This window comes from Anas platyrhynchos, chromosome 35, assembly GCF_047663525.1.
Source record: "Anas platyrhynchos isolate ZD024472 breed Pekin duck chromosome 35, IASCAAS_PekinDuck_T2T, whole genome shotgun sequence".
Taxonomy (NCBI): Eukaryota; Metazoa; Chordata; class Aves; order Anseriformes; family Anatidae; genus Anas; species Anas platyrhynchos.
Genome location: NC_092623.1, coordinates 4250723 through 4277153, shown reverse-complemented (window position 1 = coordinate 4277153; position 26431 = coordinate 4250723). Strand labels below are relative to the sequence as shown.

The 26431-nt window shown below is 41.5% G+C and overlaps 1 long non-coding RNA gene and 1 pseudogene across 1 annotated transcript; one reads left to right on the top strand and one right to left on the bottom strand.

The window, feature by feature from the left end:
- LOC140000909 (kinesin-like protein KIF27) overlaps window positions 1-26431 on the top strand; it is a 53077-nt pseudogene that overhangs the window by 4298 nt on the left and 22348 nt on the right.
- On the bottom strand, window positions 3860-7414 carry LOC140000910 (uncharacterized). The gene is made up of 2 exons (XR_011806121.1): window positions 7302-7414; window positions 3860-4573 (listed from the first exon to the last, which is right to left on the bottom strand). It is a non-coding gene; the product is annotated as an uncharacterized lncRNA (long non-coding RNA).

Sequence of the window (26431 nt, the reverse complement as noted above, 5' to 3'; positions counted from 1 at the left end):
AATGGCTCTTGAGGAGGCCATCCAGTTCATTTATTTAATTTTATTTTGTTCTTTTTCCAAATCCTTGAAGTCTAGGAACTGTCAGTCAGTGCTGGATTTAAGGTAGCCATTGCCAATTAAAGATGTTGCTTCTCACAAGTGGAATCTCACCCCACAATCAGATCTTCTTTTCCTGAAACAACATCTTGCTACTTTTTGTGCTTTTTAAGGGTTTTAGACAGAATCACCTAGTAGTCCACTGCTAGATCAGCTCACTCATATAGCATCCAAATCCATCATGGAGAAGGAAAAATGCCCCTGAAGTCCTCTCAGCATATTGTTGGTGTCCCAGTACATGATACTTGATAATGTTTTTATATATATTTAACAATATACCTAATTTCATTAGGTTTAGTAAGGATATGGGGCTTTTTATTTTTGTACATATACATGGAGAACAGAATAGTATAGCATATGGACCAGAATATCCTAACAAAATCACTGCTAACATGCTAATACATAACATAATATATATGATAAATGCATAGTAAGATCATGGGAAAATTAATTGATATTGCCTACTCGCATTTGTACCTTTTTTTTCCTAAAGCTATTATTTATATGTTTAAAAATATGCAAAATAAATCAAAAGAGAAGCAATAAAACCTTCCCTCAAAACAGCTGGATCCCACTCCAGTTGCTGCCTTTTTTTTTTTTTTTTTTTCCTAGAGATTTAAACAGTATCTCTTTGCTAGCCTGAGCCCAATTTAACAGCTTCCCTAAGATGTATGCATTAAGTTACAAGCCTTAATAGGCTGCAGCTGGGGAAGGGTGCACTTGTAACTTATGAACTTTGTTTAAACGATATAGTTTTACTGATTATGTGCCATGGCTTGATTTAAGACATGTAAGGGAACTTTACTAGCCTCTCACTGAAGAATCTTCTTTAATAGATTTCATATTACATATTTCTTTCATTCAAAAAGCTTGTATTTTTCTTCTGCATTCACGTATTAAATTAAATCCACGAAGGCAGTTAAAAGGACTTTTAGAAACAGCTGTTTTAAGTTTTAAAATGACAAAGTAGGTGGTTATCTTGTGTGTGTGTTCTTTATACTCCACTCTCTCGGCAGTGAGACGTTGTCAAGTATATGACTCCATTCCACTTCAGTGGCAGAGTCACTTGGCTCCCACTCCGATTTGCCCTTCCAGTCTTGGCCAAAACACCCCCCTCCCAGTTGGCCAGCCTCCTGTTTATGGCATTGTTTGTTTGCCTTGGTTGAGGTGAATGCCTAGCCAGTATTTTTAGCAGTAATTCACAGAAACCTGGAGCTATTTTTTTTCTGGCATCAATGCAGTGCAAACTTACTGACATAATCCAAGTTGGAGAGTTCTGTTTCCCACTTAGAATGATATTTAATTTGACTCACAGACTTCCTTGAGCAGAGGCAAGACAGTTGCTACTGAAAGGTGAGAAATTGTCTGGAAAACAATGTTGTGTTATAATAAATGTGTTATCATTTAATCCTCTTTCAAACACAGTTCACATCAAACTGTATTTCTGAACTCTCAAAAGAGCTCAGGGTTCATTTAGGGTAAATGCAGCTGTATAACCCACATATTTGTTGTTCCACAGAACTCGCAGCCTGTCCTAAATTCAAATATATATATATATATATAAATAAATAAATAATAAAAAGTCCTTAGAGTCTAGGAAAACTTCAAGAACTCTACCAGGATTTGCACTTGGGGACAGCTTCATTTGGTACAATGCTCAGCCCCTGGGCAAGAGGCTTTTCCAGCTGAGTAAAAAGCAAAGTAGAGAAGAAAAATCATCTTCTCACCTCGTAACTAGGCATTACAGCCAGCTTCAAATAGACTATTGTGGAACCATTAATATTCACAGATGGGAGAGTACTAAAGGAGGGTATATGGAATTCTTGCTCTTGAACTTGGTGATGCACGTACTACTATGAAACTCTAACTGAGAAAGATCTGAGGTATAAAGTGGATAAAATATTGTCTGAATGGGGTCTTGGCATTGCCTACAACAAAATCAATACTGTTAACTAATTCAGCAACTGACAGTGTACAAAATAAATTGTTTTAAAGCATGGATGATTTAATCCTGAAGAAAATTGTTTGTCATTGCATACAAATACTATAAGCATTATCTTAAAAACTCAACCACATCATAGGCATCTTTCAAAATACGAAAGTCAATTACAATGAGAATGTCCTTTCAAAATGAGACGTAAATTACAGTATTTTGCTGCATTAAACCATGAATCTTGTTGTTTCATTTATGTACTTCTGAAAATTCTCATTGTTTTCCATACTGCATTTTTAGACTTAAGCCAGTTGGATTCCAAATACTGATATACAGCATAGAGACTGAACAACATTCTGCCTGGAATGTTTAGAAATGAAGGCAAACAATGCATGTGATTGCAGGAAAAATGAATATTGAGAGATCTTAATACAACATTAGTAATCATCATATTAGTAATCATTAGTTACTATCTTAGAATAGTAACTTAGTATATTTGATTGTGCATCTGATCATATGTATACATTTTTCACATCTTCCTAAACTGCTACAAATCCATGTGATACATAATGAAGGAAAAAAAAATAATAGTGGCTGTAGTGGCTGTTAGGCATAAATAAAATCTTTTTTTTTTTTTTTTTTTAGTAGAGAACTGTTTTCACACACACCGAATTTTTACAAGTTTAGCTGAAATTGTTTTAATTATATATTTGAAATTGATATGCTGTTTTAATTTAATGATGATAAACATACTGATTCAAGCTAAACAGTTGAGTAAAATAAAATTAATTAAATCAAAACATAAAGAATTCTTGGGGAAAAAAAAGTTTGAGGCTTTGATATCATGGCTGCATTCTGTAGTTTAACCTGATGCATCTTCATGTTCATCACTGTTTTGAGGTGCTAGTTTTGGCTAGGATTGAAAAAATCACAGCAAAAACTGCAGTGATAATTTGATGCTGCCACTACATATATACCATCAAGTATTTCCTGCTACCATCCTCACAGCTAAGCCAGGTTTTATGTTTATCCAATTCAGTACAAACCCAGGCACTTTTAATTACTTAATTACAGAGATATCCAGCTGCACTGTGGGATAGGCACATAGCTTTCATTTGACAGAAATTCTAAACAGAATAAAAATGATGCTGCTCAGCTACTGTTTCTGTGTTAGTCATACACGTATTAGTTTAATCTGTAGCAGCTACTCACTGCTTACTAGTCCTCTGGTAAAATATTGCTTTATCTGTAAAATTTGAGACAGCTTAAAGCATGTTTCAGGATTTCAGGAAAAGAAGGGAAATATATTTCTGTTGGTGTATTGCAGTGAAAGTAGATACCTCTCTATAGCTCTAAAAAGTCTTTTGAATATTAGTTTTCAGAGTGGAAACTTTCAGCCAAGTGAGAGGCTGTCTAAATGCTGAATTACCATCGAAAGGACTCATGAACAAGAATGGAAATTAAAACAGAAATTTTACACTCTGAACTCTTAATTTCTGTAAAACTAACAACAGAAGAGAAGCAAGGATCAGACACACAGCAATTTAGGTCACTTATTGCTATCATTGGTACTAAACAGTTTAAATACCTGTTTCTTTTATAGACCACTATACCAGTATAATTTCCTCTTGGTAAGCAAAAGCACGCATGATATTTATGGGTAGTTTCCCCTCCATCAATGAGGGGCTTAGGATACTAAAATCTAGGGACTTGGACTGGACAAAAAATGATCATGCTTGGGATTTCCCTGTGCAGCTTTGCCAATTGCATTGTACATCTTCTTAGAAGACTCAGCAGTTTATTACCTACAGAATAATCGATCTCATCATGATGTGGGAGAAATCAAGCTTTATTAAAATTTATTTATTTATTGTTTTACCAAAAGTTGTATCATACAGGCTGAATGATGAGACCAGAAAGAGTACTGTGGGTTACCTACACCACCAAATTCATTATTCCTGTGGACTTTGCATTATTGTTTTTAAGGACTGCACTCTTGGACAACAGTTGTTTCAAAAACCAAAGCACTTTATGGAAACATCCTAAATCAGTGATATTCTTAAAGCTGATACTTTCTGTTGCTATCTATTTCAATACCAGTAAAGGACTGAATGTCACCAATACCATTCTCACACTGAAGCAACAGCTCCTACTGAATTGTCATGTTTAAACTTGGAAATTTTACATTCATGAATTTTATGTTCAAATATCAGTTTTCACTTAATGGGTTTAAAATTAGATTGTTACCCAATGTGTGCATGCTCTGTGGAGCAGAAGGTCTCATAAAAAAGAAAAAAAAAAGAAGAAAAAAAAACCACTCAGATGTTTACATCAGTGAGGTATTCAGCCAGAGACCAATTTCTGAAGGTGGATTACCATTTGGAGTCCGTACCGGTAGCAGTTTCCCTGGCTAGTAGACCAGTTTTTCTCCCACATTCATCATCATTTAGAAAAGCAGAAGTCAGTTTCTGTGGTTAAGAGTTCCTCAATATTTCAGTTTTTTCTCACAGCTGCACTGAGACAGTGGTTATCCCAACGTGTTTCCTGTTACAAATACAAAATTTATTCAGATAGCTTTCTTCTTTACGGTGAAGCAATATTCCAATGCCATGAGAGTTCTGCAGCTTTAAATGCCCAAAATGCCAGAACTGGTAGGAGCCAACACTGCTGCTGCATCCGTGACACCATCCAGTGGCAGACAGCAGTGTGCTCCAAACACCCTGCCTCGCCTCCCCAGAGCTCAGACCACGCCACCCACACTTCCTCATGGCTTGAGCACAGCAAAAAGGGAACTGGTGATGACCACACTCTGTGTGTCTGCCCTTGTCATGGCTAAATGCCAAGAAAAGCTGTTGTCTGTGAGAGCAGTGCAGCTGCCAGAAGTCAGGAAACAGGCGGTGACAATATTGGAGCTCACATTGCTCACCCTGCAGCAAACAGAGCAATGCCCTGTCCATAGATTGCATGTGAGCTACCACCAGGGTGACACTGTCTCAAAATGGATCACTTCTACATTATTCCACTACTAACAAGGTCAGACGAGATGAAGAAAGAGGAAAATTATACATGTATGAGGAAAATTATCTCTGCCACTGATTCCTGTATGCACTAATACTTGATACTGAACCAGTATCAGTACTCTGAAGGACCCATACTGCTGCCTAGGGCTTCCATATTTCCACTGGAAGGTCCAAATTAAGAAACATACTTCTTACCTTCTGAATTTAAATTTTCAAGTGAGAAATGATGAACATCATACACAGCTGTTTTTTTTTTTTTGTTTGTTTGTTCATTTGTTTGTTTTTGCATAGTGTTGTGGTTTAACCTATTAGGCAGCTAAGCACCACGCAGCCATTTGCTTACCCTCCTCCCTCCCTCTGTGGGATGGGGGAGAGAATCAGGAAAAAGAAAAAGAAAAAAAAAAAAAAGGAAAGAAAGCCTGTAGGTTGAGATAAAGACAGTTTATTTGGAGAGAGGAAAAAAAAAAAAAAAAGAAGAAGAAAAAAAAGGAAAATAATAATAATGATGATAAGAGTATTAATACCACTAATGTGTACAAAACAAGTGATGCACAATGCAATTGCTCACCACCTGCTGAACGATGCCCAGAAAGAAAGAAAATTATCTCTAAGCTACACATGGCTCTGTAAAAGGAGTCTAGATAAACTATACTAAAATTCTTTTCGAGTCCAAGCCAAAAAGTGTTGAGAAAACCCCAACACAGAACGTAAAACTTTGGAGTACTGGCTCAATAGTCATGATGTCAATTGGATTTCTGGTTTTCACATTTCTATTTTCACATTAGCCTGCAACTATTATCATCATAATATACAACACCTTTTTTTCCAGCTACTTCATAAAGTTTTGCATTAAAAGTCAGCTGCTTTCCTTGCATGACCATGTGTTTTTGTTTTTGTTTTTGTTTTTGTTTTTTGAGAATGGAAAAGAGGAATCTGAGTATAACATTTTCTCATGTTTGAAAGTGAGCAGCTTAATGGCTGCTGTGATATCAAAGTTCCAACACATTGACTTAATAGTACAATATTGCTGACCTGCAATTTATGTACTACAGTAGCCTGCAATCCCAGAAAGTCCAAAATTGCCACAAAATCATATTTTTCACACCAGCAGAAATAATCACAGACATTTTATTATCAATAATAAATGTATCAAGCTCATATGTCTGCATTTCTTGTGTAACACAGAAAACACTAAGATCAAGGACATGTATGCATCCTACATTCAGCATTTTTATGTCTTTGACAGTGAATGTCGTAGCAATATTGCAGGAGTTCTGGGAAAGCAAACAGAAGCAGAAGGCCGTATTCCCAAGCGAAGGCATCATTGTGTATGAATCACTGAGCTCCCTGGGCCCACCATTTGTGAGCTATGTTACCTTGCCGGGAGGAAGTTGCTTTGGTAACTTTCAGGTAAGTGTCAGCTTCCAATCTTTGCCAGGGGAATTTTATCTATTTATTTATATATTTATTCAGGAAAATTCTTTTGCCATAGAAGATACAGGACAACTACTTCTGTAACAATGAATACTACACTTGACTTTTCCAATCTCATTCTGTCCCAGCCCTCACCGACTTGAGAGACAAGGTACCTGAAGGAAAACAACACAGAGTTCTAGGAATGATTTTACCAGTCTTGTCTCTGGTTTCCAGTCATATCTACAATGAAGTGAAACATTATGAGTAACTCAAGTCAGGCCAGATATGTCCCTTCTACGTCAATAACCAAACCTGTCAAGTTAAGAACATGGAATTAATGAAAAGGAAATCCTTCTATTTTGATCTGAGTTCACTTTTTTTTTTTTTTTTTTCTAGACCAAGAAGAACCAGCAAAAGTCGGGTGAAAAATGGAATGAAAAATGTTAAGGCCAGGCAGCTTGCTCACTGCAAGTGCTAATCTGAAAGCAGATGGAGTGCATCTTCATACACTCCATCCTGAGACACTCCACTCAACAGGCCAGACCAGCTGATGAAGTGCATTGCTGTCCTGAAGTTTCATGTGATGGGCTACTTTTAAGTCTCTTGTTTATGCTGTAGTACTTGAGGTCTATGGCAGGACCACAGCACACTCTTATTTGTCTACCCTTCTTTCTTGATCGTGTGTGGGAAAGAGAGAACGTGTAGAGGCCCTCAGCCACATGCTGCACCTGTCACTCTGTGCAGCTACATCCCTGAGCCAAAGTACCAAACTTCATGCTTGTGAAAGGACTTTACACAAACTACAGAAATCGAAAATGAAGCATCCAAACACTTACAGGAGGGTGGGCCCTCTCGATGCACCTCAACGTGGGATCCACAAGTCCTCACGTGGTTTCATCCAGCACACTTCTCTGTCCCTCCTCGCTAAACTTGCTCAGAGGCAGCTGTTACCAAGGTGTCACAGTGACATCATTCAATTCTGTTTCTGAAGTCATCACCGTAGGCCCCTGGCAGCGGCAACACAACACTTTCTCTTGCTAATGCGAATGTCTCAGAAACAAGTAGAGAAGTCCCACTCTCCCCAAGCTGACTTTAATTGGAGTAGTTCCAAAATTATTCTCTGCCCCCCTACATCTGGGGAAGGTGTGTGAGAAATCTTTTCCTTAAGAAAGGATTACAAGCCAAAAAAAGCTTGCTTCTGATACGTTCCCCTTCCTTTTAGAGCTGTTCACCTTTGATTTCCAAGGAAGAAAAAAGAAGGTGAAATCAACAATTCTCCTCCTCCGAGTTGGGAATATGAAATAAGCCCAATTATTTAGGAAGCCTGCAAAAGGAAACTATAAATTTCCTTGTTAAACACCTTGTTGCTTCTGAAAACTTTTCCAGTACTTTGCAGCTGCAGTGCTTTTCGGTGGGTGGGCAGCCGAGCTCCATCACGGCCACTCTCTCCCTCCCCCTCCTCAAAGAGAAAGGGAGAGAAAATACGAGGCAAAGGGCTCAAGGGTTGAGACAAGGACAGGGAGATCGCTCAACAAGGATCGTGATGGGCAAAGCAGACTCAGCATAGGGAGACAGTAAGATTTCCTGCCTAACTACTACTACTACCAGGCTAGACAAGTGAGAACCAAAGGAAAGAAACCAAACACACCTTCCTTCCCCCCATCTGACCTCTTCCAGCTCCTCCCCCCGTGCAGCGCAGGGGAACAGGGGGACTGGACTGGGGGTTGTGCTCAGTCTGTAGCACTTCATCTCCACCACTCCTTCTCGGTCCCTCTCTGCCCCTGCTCCACGTGGGCTCCTGTCCACGGGCTGCAGCTCCGGCCCGGGGCCTGCTCCTGCGGGGGCTCTCCATGGGCCGCAGCCTCCTCCAGGCCACATCCACCTGCTCCACCGGGGGCTCCTCCACCCATGGGGGGGCTGCAGCGTGGAGATCTGCTCCATGGGGGACCCATGGGCTGCAGGGGGACAGCCTGCTCCACCAGGGGCCTCTCCCTGCACAGCCCGCAGGGGAACTGCTGCTGCCTGCCTGCAGCACCTCCTGCCCTCCTGCGGCGCTCACCTGGGAGCTGCAGGGCTGCTTCTCTCACGCTTTCACAATCCTCTCTCCCAGCTGCTGTTGCACAGCAGTATTTTCCCCCCTTCCTTAAATCTGCTCCCCCGAAGCCCACCCAGCAGCACTCCCTGCCTCGGCTCTGGCCAGCAGCAGCTCCTTTTTGGAGCCATCTGGAGCTGGCTCTGCTCTGATGCTGACAAGATGGGGCTGCATTCATTTCCAAACTGGCTGTCAGAAAGGCCTTCACCTTTGCATTACATTGAGGCAGCGGTGATCTCAGCCTTATTGTAGTTCTCTGCGTAATGTAGCTCCCAAAAGAGATCCCAAGGTCCAGAACAGACATGGAAATAACTGGGGGGTTGTAAGGAAAACAATTGCATTCCATCTACATGCTTGGGTGTTATTAACAGAGCTTTGTATACTGAGCTGGTGCTTGGTAGGAGAAAAACCATAAATCTTCCCTAGGAAAGTAGGACCCCCTCAGCTACATACTGCTGTGAGGAAACTCAGATGTAAGAACACACTTAAATAACACATCAGCAGAGCGGTTGTGCTCCTGACCACCAAAGGCACCTTTTTCCAACACCGTCGTACTGGAAGTTGATGCAGCTGGTTCCATCCTTAACGTGGGACTGTACAGTGCTTTAAAAGAAATATTTTTTCACAGCTTTGGAGAAAGTGAAGCAGAGAAAACCCCACCTAACCACTGATACCTGGACCCCAAACTGCCACAGACTGACAGCGATGCCCACTGGATATCTCCTGCTGCCTTCTGACTGCTCCAGCAGAAGTCCCGTTTGAATTAGCCAGCAGGTCCCTCTGAGTGGCTTTGCTGAAACTCCTGCCGTAGGAAGTATCCTACGGGAGCCAAGTTGCTAAACTGATGTGTGGTTTTCCCTTAACCCCCTCAGCCCTGACTTTGCAGCTCCTGACGACACTGCCAACGTGTGCAGTGTCACCGTGTGCCAACTAGGTGCCAGCTGCCATGTTTTATAGATTGTAAAATGAGTGATTTGGGACTCGTGAGCACTGAGAACAGGTTAGCAATTGCTTAAGAGCTTTACTTGTGTCGCTCTGGGGCAGGGAGATGGGTGAAACATCTTAGGCTTGAAAGTGATTCCCTGCAGAGGGACGTGCTCAGATCTGTACAACAGATCTGTCGTTTTGGTCACCTTATCAGATCCCTGCTTGAGAGGTTGCTTGCAAGAATCGATTCCTCTTCACCTTGATGTGTCAAGCTAAAGACAAATCTGTGCCAAAGCACTGTCTGATCAGACGAGTGCCTCAGTTCAGGATTGTTCTTGGACAGCTCCAGAAACACCAGGACGATCAGCGCCTTCAGGAACAGATTAATTGGATCTCGAGGCTGTCATAAAACAGGTCCCTGAAGTTTGAAGACTCTTCCAATAGTTTGGGCCAGCAAGGAGCAGCTGTACCTGGCGGCTGCGGTAACTCGGGGCTCAGAGTCTCAGAGAGCGTGCTGAAAGGTGACCCCCAGCTGGCTGCTGGAGGAAGCTGAGGCAGCGTTCAGCTCTAACCTTTGCCTTCTTGGCTGTCATCTTTGCACTCCTGCTGTCAGTGGGTGTTGAGTGTCCTTCCCCCCAGCCTCAGCACGTGCCCTCAGATGTAGGCAGCGTTTAGCAGCTAGAATTCACTCCAATATAAAGAGTACAAATCATGCGTTTTCTGCTTTTGCTTTGGAACTCTTAGCTTGAGGTTTTCCTGCAGGCCATGAGGTTTCTTGCAGCAGCAGGGATGAGTTCTGTTAGCAAGAGGCTGTTCTGTGCTTCGAATGTGGGAAGATGAATGGTTACCTGTGCACCGTTAAATAGAACTTGACACCTAGCACACCGCACTTGCAGCCTGTGGGGTGCTTTAACAAGCAGGTAAATCAGCAGAGGCTCTTTTGCAGCCGGGGTGATGCTGGGTGATTAAAAAGCAGGGGCAGAACAAGGAGTTTCTAGTGTTTGTTCTTGCTTGTCATCCGACTCTCCACTTCCACTGTTCGTTAGAAAAAAAACAAAAACAAAAACAAAAAACAAAAAACAAGGGGTAAGCATCTTAATATCTTTATTATAAATGGAAGGCACAAAACAGACCAGCTACAGAGACTGTCCAAGAGAAATACTTGGTGCTTTATAAACAAACAAGGAAGTACCCTTAGGTGGGTGTGATAATCCTCCTCTAATGCGTTTTTGGAGTGCAAAAATAGATTTGTTCCTTTCTTGCTCTTCTCTCCAGGACAAAGGCAGAATAGGCAACTGCAAAGTTAGACCAGGGAGGTCAGTTTGTTCCATACTGAGAAAGACAAGCCTGTAAAACAAACTAGACAGATTTTCTTGGTACTATTTATCTTCCTTCAGCAAAGGCAAAGCTTATGACACTTGTTGGTGTGTATTTCCAGACCCCCAGCTACTGGCACTGTAGCGCATCTCTAATTCTTTGGTACAAAAGGTTCAAAATCTCTTAATGCAAACATTTTACCAGCACCCTGGAGCAAAAAAAAGAAATCTAAAAATCTTACCAACTTCTATTACAGACCTGCTGAGTGCACCAGAGTTACTCATTTTTATTCAGGCTTTCAGGGGCAACTTCAGTTGGTTTAGCGCCCGGATTGCCGTGTTAGCAGGTGTCAGTTTAAAAAAAAAAAAGCTTTTGAGGTCCTTTTTAAAATGAGACTGCTTTTTTGGAATTTAGGGCTGCGAGGTATGCTTGGTTTTGCTTTCTTCCCATTCCTTAGACCAGATCCATTCAGATTCTGAACAGCGTTCCCGGTCTGTTCAGGAAACTGGAAGGCAACAAGCAAAATGATGAGCTCCTTGGGCAGTCAAAAGAGCTAAATCTGGAGAGTGTTTTGAGTCAAACTTCCATGCTAAGGAGCACCAGTAATTGTTAGAAGTAGATGCAGAGGAACCTGCATGGCACTGGGTGTGTTTCTGAAGGTGCTAAAGGTCCGAAGTGACGATTCCTATCCATAGTAAAGAAGAGAAGGAAAGCTTGCACTTAACTACTGTTTTTATTCCCTTTGCCCAGCAGTCAAAAGCAGTAACTAATATGAGAAGCCAACTTTTCCTCTCTTTATTTTAGATTTGAGAAAATTCCCTGCCAAAAAAATATTTCCTGGAAAATTCACTAGTGTTTGTGTGAGTAAAAGGTTCCAACCTTTGATTATTAATTTGTAAGAACTATTTCATCCACTTTTGTCCAGAAGAGTCAGAAATAATTTGCACAGAAATGTGCAGCGTTTTAATGAAAGGTTTCAGAATCACTCTAATTTGAACTTTATCTGGTCTGGTTGCAGGTTTTGTGTTTAGTGTCTTTAAAAAAAATAATAATTAAAATTTCTGACTTCATCTCAGAAAAAAGAAAAAAAAAATGCTTGTGGCTAAATAAAATCTGTTGCAGCTCTGCTCATCGAAAAATCATTGGCTGTTAAATTGGACCTAAGTCGTCTTCTCTAACCTTTCATGATCCTGCAGCAATAGATGAGGATGGATATATGGATTAGGGAACAGCACGTGGTGGCAAACCTGTGGTATTTGCTACAGCGCAGAAAGAAAAACCCAATTGCTTCCAAAAAATCCAACTAATTCAAAATCCTTGGCATCATGCAGTCATGCCACTGGCAAAGTGAGCATTCCCCTGCCTCTCAAAGCTTGCTGTACCCTTGATCTGCTGTCTTCCTGCTGTTAATTGATTGCAACTCTACGTGTCTGATCAGGGCTACGAGTTGTTCTCGCTATGGAGATCATACAACATATACTGTGCACGCTTGTGTGTATAGATCTGTTTATCCTGTATGCATGTACATACGTCTGCATATTTGTGTGCTGGCCCCCAGATCACTCATCTTACAAAGCATCGGCCTCGAAGGCATACTCATCAAAATCTTTTGTAGAGCCTCCATTTTTTTCTAGTTCCCTCAAAATGAGAGAATTTTTACGCGCTCTCTGTGTCGAAAAGGCAAAAATTCTGATTTTCACTGTCGCTCTCGCTAACTTTCTCTCACTCCCTCCTCGTGTGTGTATAAACACAGATGTGTGTATGCGTATGCACATCTGTGGATTTATATGCACTGGTATGTTTTTTGCTGTACAGGTAATAAAGACGGGGAAAGGTTTTTGTGTTTTCTTAATAGGTGAAGAAATCTTGAAGACCAGAGATTGGAACATACTGAATTTTAAATTAAAAAAAAAAAAAAAAGTTAAATTGTCTGGCTGTGGAAGATGGAGCCTCATTTTTGCAGCCACTTTGAATCACGAGTTCATCTCTAAATGCGCTGGGTTTTTTGTTTTTGTTTTGTTTTGTTTTTTGGTTTTTATTTTTTTGAAGAGCTAACTATCCCTGGCTGTCTCCAGTCTGAGAGAGCATTCAAATGGACTTGCTTCCTCTATTAGTTATAAGCCGTTTAAAAGCACATCCTATGTTTGAATTGTGGATGAGAGGTTCCCTTGGCAAAGTGAGGAGGAAAATTCTTCCTACCCCTTTATTTTTAATTCACGGATTCAGTCTTGGTTTGGCCTACAGGAGAAGTTAACTGGAAGTCTTTGAAGATCGATAACTTTGCTGAGGTTGTCCAGGTAGGTGAAATGGAAGACCCACAGTGCCTGGAACGTGCTGTTTAATGCGTCCTAACTGTGTTCTAGAGAAGTTATTTGTAGCCAGAGTTGATTATTGACTTGCATGTATGATCAGGTGGTTTTTTAAGGAGTGACTCCGTTTTCAGGCTTCCAGATGTGCTCCAAGTCATCTTATTGAGGATGTGGAAGAGAACGCTTGCTGACAAAGCTCCTGGCAGCTTTACGGAACTTTCATATTTAGTTAGTTCATGTAACAGCTGATTTCAAGGCTTTGCTCTCTTCGAGAGACTGATAACTTGATTTGATGAACTGAAGAAAGCTGGAAAAATGTTGGTTCCTCATTATTTTTCACTTGTTACTTTCTTTAGGGTTACTTTTCAAAAGAAGATTTCCCTGCTCACAAGCCAGTAGAAGACTTTCAGCCCAAGCAAGGGTGAAGACAGCTCTCTCCAAGAGCAGAGGAAGGCCCTGTGGAGAGAAGCCGAGCTTGTTAGCAGAACTCGTCGGCATGTCTAAACAAGGAGACGATTGCTACTTCTATTTCTATTCTACCTGTACCAAGGTATGGCTGGCTTTCCTTTGCTTTGCTTTTTTTTTCCCATTTTTTTTCAGGAAGGAGTAGATTAGGAGGAGGAAGCACGCTGGTCTTTGGTTAACTTGAGAACCAGATAGATTCTGAATTCAGTTGTAGCAACATTAGGCAGCAGCATGGCCATTTTTGAGGCTGTACTCTATTTTCCTCGTTGGTTTCCTTTTGGTTCCAGGGAGACAAATGTGCCTACCACCACTGCGAAGCTGCTCTGGGCAATGAGACGGTCTGCAAGCTGTGGCAGGAGGGTCGTTGTTTCAGGAACGTCTGCCGATTCAGACACATGGAAATTGACGTGAGTGCCTAACGATGTGTTCTCAAAATCAATCAACAAAAGCATTTTTCAGTGCCGTAGGTGTACTGATTGTGCTTTTGCAGGATAGATTTGTTTGCTTCAAAATCATACTTGTTTCTGTTACCAAGAGAGGGGGTGGGAGGAAGCAGAGGAAAATAAAATCAATGCCTTAGGTATGTCTTAGCAAGATATATATATATTTTTATTAGATGCTGACAGTTTTCTCAACAGATGCAGAATAGCTGTTAAATAGACTGCTAAAACCTGCTGGAGCAGGGGGGTAATAAACAGGCTGTTCTATCGTCATGGGAGCAGGCTTGATAATGAACTCTCAGGTCTCTTCTGACCCACAGTCCTTCCAATAATGCTGTTCTAGCTGCCTGGGGTAGGAAGTGGGGAAAGTTAAAGGTGCAGAAGAACTAAGTCTCCAAGAAGTAGTTCTAGACAGGGTTAACCTAGGCAATTTCAGATGTTCTTTTTCCCTCTGAATAATGCTAGTATAATCCTAGGTGTATTAGTTTAACCCACCCTCATCTGGTGTCTGAGAGTGCCTGTCTTCTCAAACTGAATGATGACAAATCTAAATGTGCATAGTGGTTCCAGCTTATGCAAACTTTGTGAATATGCCCAGAAATACTCCACTGAACTGAGAAACTGACCTTTGGAATGATGTTTCAGCACTGTGTTGTGACAGCTGTCATGATCTGGAGCTGCGCATTTCTTTGCAAGCCTCAGGTGCATGTTATCACGAGCTTTTCTTTCTTTCTGTCTTCAGAAAAAGTGCAGTGAGATTCCTTGCTACTGGGAGAAGCAGCCGGGAGGCTGTCAGAAAGCCAACTGTGCTTTTCATCATGCAAAGGGACGTTACATCGATGGGCAATTCTTCCCACCAAGCAAGAGTGAGTTTAGGTCCTTTTTCTTGAAGTGCTGAAGACTTAATTTGGAGTATTACTTAGTGGGTGCCAATCCTGTAGGGGGCATCAGGTAACTGTTCATTTGTGAGTACAGGAAAAGGTCTGCAGTCATAGGTGTACTGCACCGAGTGTACTGCTGGTGTTTGTTTTCTGCTTTCGTGCTCAGCTTCTCTTGGCTTTGTGTGATGTTTGCCTTGCAGTTTGCTTCCTGTTGTTTCATCTTTTGCTGGGTGGTAGGGAGATGTGTTGTTGTTCGAAGGGAAGTCTTTGTTGACGGTGTAAACAGTGATGGGATGGGCAAAAGGAGATGATGAATTCATTGTCTGTGCGGGTTATCTGCCTTTCCTACCACCTCTTTGCTAAATTGTGGTCAAAGTTTTAAACTGCCATATTACCGATGATCATCCTCTTCCTCTAGCTACACTGCCAAGTCCGCCTGAGTCCGCGGACGATGATTTGAAAGTGGCTCAGATGTCACTGCAGCAAAACAAACTTTCTGTCCAGTCAAATCCCTCTCCACAGCTAAGGGGGTGATGAAAGTGGAAAACTCTGAAAATGTCCCAAGCCCTACACACCCTTCAGTTGTAATCAAGGCTGCAGATGATGATGAAGATGATGATGGTGAGCATGTTTTGGTTCTTGGAAGGAATTTGTGCTGTAAATGATTGTGTAAATCTTTGGTTCTTGAAGGAATCTGTGCTGTAAAGGAATGTAGAAATCACAGATGACCTGAGGTCTGACTAGCGATAGGGCAGGCAGTGTGGCCAGGTCACTGGTGGCTTTGTCCGGCAGTCAGTGGACAGAACCTGAAATGTTGGAGGAAAGCTTAGAACCACTCCTGGCTTTAGCTGGTCTGTTGTGTAAAGTTCTATGTGAAACTAGGAAGGAAATTTCTTTTTTCTGTCTGAAGAGCAATGTGTTGTGTAGTAGTTAAAGCTGCAGAGAGAATCTAGAGTCCTAGATGTTTTGTCCTAGTGTATTCTACTTAGGAGTTCATCAGGTCAATGTAGCTCTTTAAAAAACAAAACAAAACAAAAGAGCAACAAAGTTTTTTATATGAAGCATGGGCTGAAGTGTCACTGCATGAGCTACGTAATCATGAACAATCTGGTCTATGCATAACTGAATAGATTTTTCCCCTTCAGACCAACTTTCTGAGGAAGAAGAAACTAAAACTCCTGTCCAGCAACCAGCTGTGGAAGGCAAAAATGGATTACGGGTGATTTCCACTCGCAAAGGCAGTTCTACTGCTACTAAACAAGGTATTCCAGCACCTTAGTAGGATAAATCAGAAGAACTTGACAGTTAACTCAAAAGCAGTGTGGTGTAAAAACACAACAAAATGTAGGGATGCTGAATGGACTCGGTTATTTCCATGATCTCATTTCTGCCATGAATACCATCATGTGCCAATTGGGTCAGAAAGGTGAACTCCTTTTCTTTATTTTTGGAGAACAAAACAGGGCCACAGCATGGAGTTGAAATGGCTGCACGTGCAGCCTTGCAACCACTGTTGATAAGCCATATCTAACGATAGAGGGATCTAATATCGTGTAAATGGATTAAAATTAAAACTACATTTTTAAGCCTGAAGGATGAAAGGAGGGGCAAAATGCCCTTGGTTCTCTGGCTCTTTCACTTGTGAGGAGTGTTGACAGGCTTTATTCTAAATACTTCAGAAAGTTGCTGAGCGCTAAGAAGCCTGAGGAGCTGTGGTCCTCAGTGAGTGCCTCTAAGCCAGTCTCATGAACTGTTTCCTATTTTCAGAGGGCAATCTGAATTTTGGAATAAAAACACTTGAGGAAATCAAATCTCAGAAGATGAAGGAAAAAAATAAGAGACACAGTGGTGAGTTAGTACAGTCAGTACTTTAGGTGTTAGCTGAGCACGTGTTTCGATGATAGATGGTGGCAAATAAGCATGTTAGTAATAGACACAAGGAGACAGCGTGTGGGAAGATGCTCTTTTCAAAGTTCTTGGAAATCTGTGGCTTTATTAGTTTAGTTGAAGATGGAAGTGGTTCAAGAGGAACTGAGTTGTGTTTTTGGGCTATTCAGCGTATTTTCCTTGAAACAGTAGATCACCGTATTTAAAGCTATGTGGTTATTCCACAAATGCTTGAAAGTCTGCTCCTAACGTCAGCCTAGAGTCCTAAATTGTGATGTGCTGCTCATTTCTTTGTGGTGTTTGAACATTTGCCAGTTAACTGTAAATTCATGCATGTATACAAAGCTGTACGCAGACCAGGAAGCTGCTGATGCTCCAACTGAGTTTCTGGGTGTGCATTACGCTCCTCTTAACATGTGTGTTGGGGGCTTACAGCAGTGCTTACAGTAGAGCTATTTGACCTGCAGTGTGGGTTAAGGTGGGTAACATAGAAAAGGGATTCGGTGTTACTGAAACACTGGATATGTTACTTTTATCATAGTTAGCTTTGTTACATCATGTCTAAAACTAGACTGAAGCTCTTCAGGGCATTGTCCTGTCTTCTGTTTCTGAGAAGTACTTAAATGCTTTAGGGAACTGAAGCTAGAAATACACCCTTTTGTTTCAGTCATTTCACAGTTTAGCTTTCTAAATGTCTCTTTGTTTATCAAGTCTTTAGGGTGGAGTAAGCTCTGTGTACTTACAAATTGCTGCATCAGACATGCTAAAGCAGTGTTCCATGTCATTAGTAGGACCAACTTGGTCTTATCTGTTGTTTTAATATAAAAATCTGAAATAATCCATTCACGTATGCTGACATGGTTTGTAGAAAAGCATGACCTACAAATGAGTAAAGCACTAAATAAATAAATAAATAAATTACTACTTGCTAGAAATAACCATTGCTATAATGTTGCCTTAAAATTATATGGTACATGTATATAATGCTCATCTTCTGTTGGTGATGCATGAATCTGAGTAACAGGTACTTTTGGCTGCAGGAGCTGTGTTCACAACTCTTACTGCTTGGAGCAGACTGCACAGAGAGTTGCACTAACAGCCTGCTAGTGATATGCAGATCAGAACGTTTGGGAACTGGGTCATTTATGGGAGCTGTCAATCCATGCCATGATGGTGTTGCAAGTTGGATTATTGAGGGCTCTTTTTGTAACGGGGTTACTTACTTCCTTGACACATTAGTGAAAGCCTTCTCTCAAGACTATGGCTCTTGCTAATACATAACACAAATGGAAACAATTTCAAATACTTGCCAGCAGGCTTTGCTTCCTTTTACCTTCATGCGGATTTTTCCTGTAGCCTATGTAGTAGGGAATATTGTGTTCAGATAAATAGGGTTTGGGCAACAGGCTGTTATTTACTTCCAATATTTTACCGCACTTCAAAACTCTTACTTGAAAACTACTGTAGAAGTTGAAATGATGCTTCAGGTCATAGTTTGATCTGTGGAATTATGAAACTCCTTGTGGTATTTGATTAAGGAGGCATTGGGGAGGCATTGGGGAGGCAAGGACAATCCCCAGACAAGGACTGTATATCTCGAAACAAGACGCTGCAACTCATGATAAGGAAGCGGTAGACAGACAGAGAAACAAATGGAAGGACTATAAATCTCAAAACTGGACATTGGAATTCATTATAAAGATACAACAAATGGAAGAATTAGCAACAACCAGCGCTTGCAATTAAGAAACATGCCAACTCGGCAGATTCCTGACCAAAGGTGAAAAGTACACTGTGAGGAAGACTCGGGGTCTTCCTCCCAAAGACCCCTGCCCACGTCCCAAAGACCCCTGCCCACAATTCTTGGGAGGCTCTACGCAGGCGCAAGGTGCCAAAAGGCTAATTAGCATGAGAAGCGAGGGAAGGCGGGGATAGGTAAGGAATATGTATAGGCGCTTGTAGAATATTGATAGATTGATTGTATAAATTCAAGACTGCTTTCCGCCTTGGGTATGCACGATAGGTGGAGAGATCCCCTGTGCATCATCCAGCGCTGCAATAAAGACTATACCACTTCAAGGAATTTCGGCTTCGATCTTTGAATCATATTTGAACACTTTCTTTCTGTGATCAAAAAGCTTCCTTAAACACAGCCTCAAGCTCAATTACACCAGTGTGTTTTTAATTTTCTACGGCTGATTATTTCTATAGCAATACAGAATAACACTGCTCATAATTCCTGAGGTGGGGGGAACTATACCAGCCTCTGAAAGGGTGCTAGCAAGCACTTCTAATTAGCTGAAAGCTTTTGAGGTATCAGCCCATTGTTTTTTCAGGGAAGGGGGAATGGGAGCCATACTTTGAAACTGAAGTGCTAGGTGCTTAATAAAATGGGTCTGCCAGAATTGTAGGTGTGGTGCTAAAATATGAAGCCTGGCATGGTGGTAGGCCTTGGTGAATCACTGGATCCATCTTTAGGTGTTGCAGAAGTGGGATAATTTGATCCTGCTGTAATATGAATAGTATTGAAATGTCCTACCAACTGAATTAGCAATGTTAACAACTATCTGCGACTCAACTAGAAAATAACCTGCAATCTCATGTATTTGCAATTCACTTTATAAACTCATTGCCATCCATTATGATGATGATGATGTAGAAACACCGAATTCAGGAATAAGGTTTTGTAAATTGATATCATGTTGTCACTATAGTATTTCAGTGAATTGGAACAGCAGAATTCCATGGGTAGTACTTGTTAAATGTACTTGTCAGCTGGGCTCTTAATTGCATGCCAACTACGATAAGACAGCAAAGGTATACTTATTGGTGTGTTTATATTGGTGTATTTATAGACGAAAGAAGGGAGTTTGCAGCCACTTTATGTACCTGTGTAGAGGTTCAGCTATGTGTAATTATTTTCAGATTGTATGTGCAAAAAGAAGGATTTGGCAGCATTAGCCACTGCTGCCACTGTACAAATAAAGACTGTTGTGCCGTTGTACTGTTTACATTAACTATAAATACACCACAGTAGAGAGAGACTAGAAATTCCAAGCTTTTACTGAAGAGTCATACTATAGTTCTTTTTTTTTTCTTAAGCCAAGCACAGCAGGGAGTCTGCAGACAAAACTTTGAGTGTTGTCTGCTTTAGAGCAACATCCAGCATCATAAGGTCTTGTGGAACATGACTGAGCACTTTTATCTGGTGCTTTTTCTTGCTGTAAAGATGCACCTGTAATCTTTTCTCTGAGCTTCAAGTTTCAACATATTTCGTGTCCAGCTAGTAAGAGCATGAAGTCTCTCAACTTTAACTAATTTCCTCAGCTGGTTAACTATATAGTTATTTAGCATTAAAATATTTGTCAATGTATGCACACGTGTGCATATGTGCACAGTCTTGTCTGCACAAAAATCCAAATGTATCCTGTTCTGTCATTTAAAGAGTGACAAATATGAATTACTTATGATGTAGATATGATTGACCTGTATTTTCTAGATACATAGTTGTGGTCTCATCAGCTAATCTGAATATCAGCATCAAGTAGATTCACAGCTCAATGGCCGTTTTCTCCTAAGATGACCAGCTTCATTTTCTCTTCTTTTGAGAGAAATGGAGTTGAGTAACTTTGTGTGATGAGAATGCTCTTTTCTGTAACCTTTTTGTCTCCTGTAAACTTAAGAGTAGAGCATGGTTCTTTCATCTCTGAAAAGTGAAATGACATATTCCTTTTAAATCATTATTTTGGGGAATGGTCTCTGCCATGCTATTGTTGCATGTTGACATACCTGAGTATATATGGAGCACCTATACAATTTTGGACTGGAGAAATTCTGGAGTTAAGTGGTAAAGAGAGCCTGTGGAAACTTCTGCAGAGTCTCATGTTCTTTTGTAATAGTACTTAATAAGGAACAGATTTGTAGGTTATCTAAGCAGATAACTCAAGAACTTGTTTCAAAATCTAAAGATCCCTTTTGAACAGTAATTTCAAGAAGTATGTATTATCTCACTACACCGCTGTCATAATATGTCAGCATATCTAGATGTCTGTTTTCTATGAAATTTGTAATCAGAGATGGATATCATCACTTTCAATACTCTGCTAATTGACCAAACTCTGCATGGAAAAATTGCAGTTGGACAAACATAGATATACCCAGGATCTATCTTTAATGCTAGGTAAATGATTTGATCTTTAGAATGGTGTCCCAGGGATGTACATGTTGCTTTTAGCTACAGGCAACAACAGAAGGCATAAGTGTTACTTAGTTCTGTCTCCTCCCAACGTATCCTCTGTGTCTTGCTCTAAGAACAGGTGAACTTGATGTTTGTGGACGGTACCAGCTGAAATGCTGGGTTCACCTCCCTGTGGAGAAAACTGCTTGCTGAATCTCCAGTGCATTGCAAACAAAATTAAACTTCTTGTAAAAGAAGAGATAAGGCTGCTTACCCCAAACTGGAGCTTGCGTATGTGTATTATCTACTTCATTTTTAAATTGTGTTTGTCAGGCTCTGGGGATGGCATCTGAAATAGTTTTTAAGCACTAAATTATTCTATTCTATTCTATTCTATTCTATTCTATTCTATTCTATTCTATTCTATTCTATTCTATTCTATTCTATTCTATTCTATTCTATTCTATTCTATTCTATTCTATTCTATTCTATTCTATTCTATTCTAATTGTGTCTATTTCCACCCAGAACATGAAGACCAGCTTCTTGTAGAGCCACCTTTTTTCCACGAAATCTCTCAAGAGCGAATGTATTAGCCTAAAATGTGTTTGGTAGATTGTTGTTTTTTTTTTTTTTTATGTAATTCTTCTTTAGTTACCTAAGGTAATACAGTGTAGTCGGTTAAAATATAAATAAATTATACTGTATCTTTTTGATTTCTCCCTCATTCCCCCAATTCCAGCCCTGTCTTATGCTTTCTGAGCCAAAAAAACCCACTTCTGTGGTTTAATGATATGAATTATTGCTTGTTTGATCAAACAATGTTTTCATTCTACCTTCTGTGCTACTTTCCCAGGAAACTGATAATTAAAAGAAGCCAGCTCCCTAGAATTTCAGACATGGCAATGGAATCTGCTCTAATCAGTTCAGTCCCTACCATTGCGTCTCGTTTTGCCTTACTACAACTGGAAAGTGATACTGATTCAGAGCCTGGAAAAGGCAGAAGTGGCCGACGTGCTGGTAAATCTCTAGCTTCAGGGTGTAGATCTATAAATGTGAAGAAAAGAGAGAAAAGAAGAAAAAGGAGAGAACAGCAGCAGAGTGAGGCCAATGATGTAAAGGGATTGTATTTTCAACAGTGAGTAAGGTTGTTGTCTCATCAAGAGTTTTTGCTGTCCCTGAAAAGTCATTGGTTTTGGTTTTCCCTGTGAAAGAAGAACTACTTAATCGCAGATTACATCTTTACATTGTCCTGTCTTATGTTTCTGAGAAGTACTTACACGCTTTAGGGAACTGAAGCTGGAAATACACCTTTTTGTTTCAGTCATTTCACAGCTTAGCTTTCTAAATGTCTCTTTGTTTATCAAGTCTTTAGGGTGGAGTAAGCTCTGTGCACTTACAAATTGCTAAAGCAGTGTTCCATGTCATGAATGGGACCGACTCGGTCTTATCTGTTGTTTTTCATATACAAATCGGACAGAATCCGTTCTTGTTTTGCTCCTTGAGCTCTGTCGTCATTGTGTCTACAGATGTGTCTGTGTGTGGACGTGTGCCTGGGCACTCCCGGCGGCTGCTGGGCCAGCAGCTGCGAGCAGTTGTGAGCGTGGCTCGCCTACTTGGAGACCGCTTGTGTTTGAGGGAAAACTCAGCCTTTACCGCTGAGCTCCACCGGAGCCGTAAGGAGACGCTCTCCTCCATGACGAGCGCGGCGATGGAAGCCGCATTTCGCACCCCTGCTTTGACCACAAGCAGACGGCCCCCTCCACCCTCCCCAGGACTCGAGGGCGAGCTGTGCGCGTCCCTGGGGGCCGGGGGCTGCCCCCCGGTGTCCCCTCACACCCACCCCTCAACCCCCGCTCCGCCTGCGCCCTCCTGCCGCGGGGGGCCGCTGTGCGCGGCGGGGCGGCGCCGCTGAAGGTTGCGGCCGTTGCCTAGCGAGGCGCTGTCACCAGCAGCGCGGGCGGCGCAGGCGCGGCCCGCCGGCCCCTCAGCCCGCCCGGAGGCTGCCTCCCGCCGCCCGGAGCAGGTTTGGAGCGGGGAGCGACGGGGCCGGGGCTGGGGCTGGGGGGAGCCGCCCCACAGCGCCGCTGAGCCGGCATTTTGCTTGGTGTTTGTTTGAGGAAGTAGGAAATGGGATCTCTCCCCTCCTCCGCCCCTCCCCTCCCGCGACTGGTTTGGGTGTCATTTTGGGAGGGGGGGGCGGGGGAGGGGGAGTCAGTAAGTTTTCAGTATGTGCTCGTGATTGCCGTGCCCTTTCTGAAATGAGCAGGATTTCAGGCTCTTGCTTCTCTTTCTTGGCTTCCCTTTGCTCTGTTCTGTACAACAAGGCTTTTTGTCAGCTTCCAAAGTTTCTCAGCTCTGAATGGACAAGCCCTCAATGCAAATGGGTGTGAGTGAAATGCCAAAACTCTTCTCTTTGCAACCACAGAAGACTTGTGTTTCAATCTGGTTGCATTTTCATGCAGGCTGAATTTGATGTGCTTAGCTGGTGAGTTCTGCCCGTTGGGTAACAGAGCAAAAAGGCTGCGTGGGAGTTGAGCAAGAAGGAAGTTCAGCAAACTGTCCTTTGCATGGCAAAGCCTCCTTGACTGAGAATCAGCAAGAGCAGAAGATGTGTTTGGGATCCGGCAGCATTTGATACCCATCGAGGCTTTGGAGTGTTTCTGGTAGACATTTGTAAAGAAATCCTATTCGATGCTTCTTCTTGTGCTTCAGAATTAATAGATGGGGGGCAGTATAAGGAACCATGGTTGCTGAAATATATAACTAATAAAAAATAGTTCCATATGGGCATAAAGAGACGGATTAAAATCAGAGGAATGCTTGGTGTGTAGTAATCACAACTATTTAAAATCATACCCCCCATGTAAGCAACACGACAGCTTTCTGTGCTTCTGAAATTCTAAATACTTGGCCCTTGTAAGCAGAAGATGGCTTTCAAGCACGTATGTGTCTGTAGGTATAAATTCAGGATAAAAAGGTTTTGTTTGAATAATTTCTGTTGCCTATGCATCGGTACTGTAGCAGTGAGAAAATGAGGTTCATTGTAAGTCTATGCTTTATCAAGAGTTCATTAACAAGATCTTACAATATTGTTGCTTCATCCGGCAGTATAACATCCAAACAGAAAGTCTGACCACTTTCAGACCAAAGGTTAAGTCTGCTAGCTTAGAAGGTAATAGAAGCAAAATTAGTTTCTGCACTGGTTTAACAGTTGTTAACATATCCGCTTTTTTATCACAGTTCCTTTCCAGGGTGTAATGATGCTTATGTATTCTTTGGGAAACTCTTCAACATTCTGTTTCAGCAGGGAGTTAATTCTTTATTATTTAACTCGGAGAACATTTTTTCTTAGGTGCAGAAAATTGCAAATGAGGTGAACAGAGGAATTGTAACAGATCTCGTAATGACTTCCTGAATACTGAGTGGGGAGCACAGAGATGGAGGCCGGCATGGAGGAGATCCTGGTTAAAGTTGCAGTAAGGGTCAGACCTCTGCTTTCCAAGGAAGTACTTCATAACCACCAAGTATGCGTGAGATTAGTCCCAAATACACAACAAATAATCATTGGGAAAGACCGTGTCTTCACTTTTGATGTTGTATTTGGCAAAAACTCAACCCAAGAAGAAGTTTATCCAGTTTGCATTAAACCTCTTCTAGTGTCTTTGGCTGAGGGATATAATGCTACAGTATTTGCATACGGACAGACAGGTTCTGGGAAGACTTACACCATTGGAGGAGGTCACATTGGTACGTTGTAAAAAGTCTTTTTTTGTGTGTGCGTGAACAATGTAGTTCTGCAAATTAAGTATTTAATACATAACAGATGATGCTTGAGAATTTTTAAGAGATAATGAAAAAATGTATAGCAAAAAAAGACATATATATTCCAAAGTTTATGTGATGGTTGTGTTCTAAACACAAATTCTGTGTCCGTTAGGCTATACCAAAAGTATGAGAGAAAAAAAAAATAAAAAAAAATTAAAGTGCTCTTTCCCATTCTCTATTCTAACAGGCAACTTACCCTACTTTCTGAAACACAGTGCTTTAGAAATTTTGGCTCCATTTATCCTACTTAGAAAGTATCTGCTTTAGGTAATTGTATGAAGCAAACTCACTCTTGGACTTTTTTCAGAGTCTGACAAAGAGATTTCATAGATAAATTTCATGGAATAGAATCCTAGAATGGTTTGGGTTGGAAGGGACCTTAAAGATCACCCAGTTGCAACCCCCCGCCACGGGCAAAGATGTCACCCACTAGACCGGGTTGCCCAGGGCCCCATCCAGCCTGGCCTTGAACACCCCCAGGGATGGGGCATCCACAGCTTCTTTGGGCAACCTGTGCCAGTGCCTTGCCACCCTCTGAGTAAAGAATTTCTTCTGAATATCTAATCCAAATCAACCCTCTTTTAGTTGGAAAGCCATTCCTCCTTGTCCTATCATTACACCACCTGCCAAAGAGTCCCTCCAGAGTCCCTCCCCAGCTTTCCTGTAGGCCCCCTTTAGGCACTGGCAGGCTGCTGTGCCTAAAGCCTCTTCTCCAGGCTGCACAACTCCAACTCCCTCAGCCTGTCTTCGTAAGAGAGGTGCTCCATCTCTCTAAGTATCCCTGTGGCCCTCCTGGACTCTCTCAAATACTTCCACGTCCTCGTGCTGGGGGACCCAGAGCTCCAGGTGGGGTCTCACGAGAGCAGAGCAGAGGGGGACAATCACTTCCCTCCCCCTGCTGGCCATGCTGCTTTTGATGCAGCCCAGGATATGGTTGGCTTTCTGGGCTGGAAGCACACATTGCTGGCTCAGGTGGAGATTCTCATCATCCAACACCGCCAGGTCCTTCTCCTCAAGGCTGCTCTCAATCTGTTTTCTGTCCAGACTGTAGTTGTGCTTGGAACTGTTCCAGCACAAGTGCAGAACCTTGCATATTGGCCTTGTTGAACTTTATGTGGAATTCAAATTTTGCTTTTTTAAAGGCAGATATCTGAAACTCTACTATTCGACTTACTTGGTATTTCCAAGTCAGTGTTTCTCAAACACCTGAGACTGGAAACTACTATTTTTCTGTATTAGTTCGCAGAAGAATTCTTCAGCTTCTGCATGTATACAATTTTGCTTTCTGACTTTCCCTGAAATCGTGTATCACCAGCTCTGGTTATCTTCCCTTCCGTATCGAGAAGTCACAATTTGTTTGTCTGTTCTGCTGAATAAGAGAGAAGAAGTGGAGTAGCAGGAATTAGAAGACTATCTGGATTTTTCTTGGTCCTTGATTCTGAATTTGAAACCCTGAAAATTATGTATTCGTTCTTTTTGCATAAAGGATTTGAAGTTTTATCATTAATTCATTAGCAAGTTCAAAATATTTTTTTCTTCTAGCGTGATTTTTTACTAATTTAATTTTCTTGTAGTCTCGTACCCGCAGAAAGTAGTAAAGTTCTGTATCATTTCCATGCATTTCTGATCAACAGAAAAGCAAAT